At 39.3% G+C, this 4,575-nt stretch overlaps 1 pseudogene; it reads left to right on the top strand.

Annotated features, from left to right (window-relative positions):
- The first annotated feature begins 1,762 nt into the window (after positions 1–1,762).
- Positions 1,763–2,569, top strand: LOC112920969 (large ribosomal subunit protein eL8 pseudogene; annotated as a pseudogene).
- Positions 2,570–4,575: the final 2,006 nt, after the last annotated feature.

Raw genomic sequence — 4,575 nt, 5'->3', positions numbered from 1 at the left:
GCAAGACATAGTAAAATTGTTAAGAATTGATACATCTTGAGTATATACTACGCTGTTCTTAATATAAATCACTTAATTATAAGTTTACATACTTTTTGATAATGACTATGTTTCACAACTGGCTCAGAAAACTCCCCAAAATTGAATAATCACTTCTTAGCAGCCAGTACGGAAGTTCAACTACATCATTACCTCTCATATTTGTGAACTAATATAGGGAATGTATGTATTGTGTGTATGTGTGTGTGTTTTATAAAACAAGTTTTATAATTCCTCCCCCAACTTGTCATACTAACCTTATTGCCCTTTTCTCAAAAAAAAAAAATGCAACTTTCTGCTTAATGGAATAATTCCCTAAACTGAAATGAGCTCCATTAACCCTTCTGAAATCATTTTCAAACTTGAGGGCCTCCCAGGTCCAATAAATCCACCATCCTGAAGTTTTCTTGACCCTCTCTTCACAGTTAGTCCTTCTTTCCTTCCTCCATACTATAAAAGCACATTATACATCCTCTCCCTGAAGCTTTCTTAATTCTATATCATGTTAGAATTCACTTTTTGAGAGCAAGAACCATATGTAGGCTTTGAACCTTATTCTTCACAGCAAGCACTCAGTACGTGTTCCTGAATCTAATCTTTCTTTATACATTTGTTGGAAACATAAGATGCAACCAGTTTCATGAAAACAGAGCTATCTTCAATGTATCAGAAGTCCAATTCTTCCATCCATCATTGTGATGAGTGAGTATCAAAAAAGTTGGGAGTACCTGGTGGCTAAAATAACACACATGTGCCCAACGATGATGTTCTCCAAAGGTCATATGGCAGCTGAGGCCAAAGTGGAAGTCCTTTCCATACTGGACATTAGGCAGCTTCAATCCTAGACTTGTTTCAACAGTTCACTAATTGGACCAAGTCTCTTAGTGTTTCTGGGGTCTGGTATTTAGATCTGTAATGCTAGATGGCTGAATGAGATGGCATTTAAAGGGAGCTCGCCAACCCTAATTCTCTATGATTCTAAGGTTCTAACACATAGAATCGAGCAACACAGAGACTTCTATCTCCAGTGTATACTAGAAACCAAATTCAAACATCAAGTTATCAAATGGGAGGCAAGAGTGTTTTTTTCCCGTTCTCTAATTCTAGGTTGTTCTATAAAGGGAATTGTCTTGAACTTTAGAACAATGGAGAAAGAAATTTAATAATAATACTATATGGCTTATAATTTATAACTGCCCTGTGGCAGAATAGTTTTATAGCTGTATTATAAACCCACACTTGCATTGAAATATTGAATTGCTCTTGAAAAATTCTAGTTTTCCCAATAAAAAATGTTTCTGCTATAAATGAAGGGTTTTCTGTTAACTATAGGTTCTACATCAAAGTGTTGGCTGCCATGGAGACCAAAGGACACAAATATCAAGTAAAATCTAAGTCAACAGCTGGTAATTCCTGTTGGGGAGGATATTTCTCTTTTCTCTGTGAAGAATGATTTTCTAAGTTCAGCAGTGGGGAAAGCAAGATTCATAAAGCTGATGATGCAAACATGTCCCTCAGTGAGTTGCAGAGTATGAAGTATAATAGCTTTCCAGCTACCTGTAGTAACCAAGCAAAATAAGAAGATGGCTATTATAGAAGGAAGCCTGCATCACTGGGGAAAGCAGGTGAGGGTCTTTTGCTATTGTACTCACCTCATCTACAGAAAGAACTGGTCCTGAGGAATTTGAAAGAATTAAGGAGGTGGAACTCTCTCCTCCAGCAAGCCAAGATGCCAAAAGGAAAAAAGGTGAAAGGGAAGAAGGTGGCCCTGGCCCCTGCTGTTGTGAAGAAGCAGGAGGCCAAGAAGGTGGTCAATCCCCTGTTCTGGAAGAGACCCAAGAATTTTGGCACTGGGCAGGACATCCAGCCCAAAAGGGACCTCGCCCAATTTGTCAAATGGCCATGCTACATCCAGCTGCAGTGGCAAAGAGCTATTCCCTTATAAACATCTAAAAGTGCCTCCTGTAATTAACCAGTTCACCCAGGCCTTAGACTGCTAAAGAGCTACTCAACTGCTTAAGCTGGCCTACAAGCACAGACCAGAGACAAAGCAAGAGAAGAAGCAGAGATTGTTGGCCCAGTCTGAGAAGAAAGCTGAGGGCAAAGGGGATGTCCCCACTAAAAGGCCACTTGTCCTTTGAGCTGGGGTTAACACTGTCACCACCTTGGTGGAAAACAAGAAAGCTCAGCTGGTAAGGATCACACATGATGTGGATCCCATTGAGCTGGTTGTCTTTCTGCCCATCCTGTGTCATAAGATGGGGTTTTCCTACTGCATTATCAAGGGGAAGGCCAGGCTGGAGTGTCTGGTCCACAGAAAGACCTATACCACTGTCACCTTCACACAGGTTAACTCCGAAGGCAAGGGAGCTTGGGCTAAGCTAATAAAATCCATCAGGACCAATTACAATGACAGATATGATAAGATCCGCTGCCACTGGGGAGGCAACATCCCATGTCCAAAGTCGGTGGCTTGTATTGCCAAGGTAAAAAAGCAAAGGCTAAAGAACTGGCCACCAAACTGGGCTGAGTGGACGTTGTTGAATTTTCTGGACATAAAAGTAATAAATAGTTCTCTTTCAAAAAAAAAAGAATAAAGGAGATGGAGATTCAATTGAAAAAATAGTGGGGTGACACTTAACTATGTCATAGGTGCCAGGCACTTCAGGTTTTCTCCTGAGCACCCCTTCCCTACATTATTAGTTCTTCCATTTCTGTTAAGTCCAGAGATGAATAAAGTTCCAAATTTTCTCTCCCCTCCAAGATATCTCAATACAACAAATGGCCTAAATTAAAGGTATTTCCAGCTTTCCTATCTCAACCCTAGGGGATGGAGGGAAGAGAACATGTGACAGATGATATCCATGGTCATGCTTTTCTATCATTGTGGTGTTTTAACCTTGAAATGGAGTTCCCATACCTGCATCTCAGTTATATGTCTGTTGTTATTTAGCATCCCTTAAATAAATATCTGTTAACAGTTACATGTTTATTAAAAACATATGTTAAATATCTATTATACAAGACACTCTGTCAGCTTCTCTGTGGGTAAAAGGATTAAATAAACACAGATTCTGTCCCAGAGAGAGCTTATAGACTGAGCAGGGACACAAAAATTTTGATAGATGTAATACAAAATGATGAGCCATAATGAAGACGTATGTAAAGTATGTGGGAGTTCAATGTAGGGAGAGAGAACTTCCATCTGAGCAGGTGGGAAAATGCTTAATGGAAAAGTAGGAGTTAAGGTGGCTTATAGAGATGAAACAATTCTGGAAGGATAGGTCATATACTGTGGATTGATTAGCTTTATTGGAGTGTAAGATGTATAAGTAGAAATAGCAAGAAATAAGGGCACCTGGGTAGTTCAGTACATCTGCCTTTGGCTCAGGTTGTGATCCTATCCTGGGGTCCTGGGATTGAGCCCTGCATCAGGCTCCCTGCTCAGTGGGAAGTCTGCTTCTCCCTCTCCCTCTGCCTTTCCCCCTGCTTGTACTCTCTCTCTGTCAAATAAATAAATAAAATCTTTTTTTAAAAAAAGGAACAGGCTACATAAACCACATCTTCTTTATCCATTCATCTTTCAATGGACACTGAGGCTCCTTCCACAGTTTGGCTATTGTGGACATTGCTGCTATAAATGGAATATTCCTCAGCCATTAGAAACGACAAATACCCACCATTTGCTTCAACGTGGATGGAACTGGAGGGTATTATGCTGAGTGAAGTAAGTCAATTGGAGAAGGACAAACATTATATTTCTCATTCATTTGGGGAATATAAATAATAGTGAAAGGGAATATAAGGGAAGGGAGAAGAAATGTGTGGGAAATATCAGAAAGGGAGACAGAACATAAAGACTCCTAACTCTGGGAAACGAACTAGGGGTGGTGGAAGGGGAGGAGGGCGGGTGGTGGGGGTGACTGGGTGACAGGCACTGAGGGGTTCACTTGATGGGATGAGCACTAGGTGTTATACTGTATGTTGGTAAATTGAACACCAATAAAAAATAAATTTATTTTAAAAAAAGGAACAGGCTATAAATTTAATAAGGGATAGATTCTTTGAGGGAATTATGGTAACTAGATGTGTCTAAAATCCTTGTTTAAAAAATCCTGAAAGACATGTCATTTGTAAATATCTTCTCCTGTTCCACAAGTTGCCTTTTAGTTTTATTGGTTCTTTCACTGTACAAAAGCTTTCTATCTTTTTTTAATTTAAATTCAATTAGCCAACATATAGTAGATCATTAGTTTCAGGTGTGGAATTTAAGAAACAAAAAAAAAATGAATATAAGGAAAGGGGGAAAAGAAAAAAGGGAAGCAAACCACAAAAGACATTTAACTGTAGAAAACAAACAGAGTTGCTGGAGGAGAGGTGAGGGGGAATGGGGTAACTGGGTGATGAGCATTAAGGAAGGAACTTGTTCTGACGAGCACTGGGTATTATATGTAAGTGATGAATCACTCACTACATTCTCCCCTTGAAGCCAATATTGCACTGTATGTTAACTAATTAGAATTAAAAACTTTAAAA

This window comes from Vulpes vulpes, chromosome 8 (genome assembly GCF_048418805.1).
Source record: "Vulpes vulpes isolate BD-2025 chromosome 8, VulVul3, whole genome shotgun sequence".
Taxonomy (NCBI): domain Eukaryota; kingdom Metazoa; phylum Chordata; class Mammalia; order Carnivora; family Canidae; genus Vulpes; species Vulpes vulpes.
This window is presented reverse-complemented; position numbering and strand designations above follow the sequence as displayed.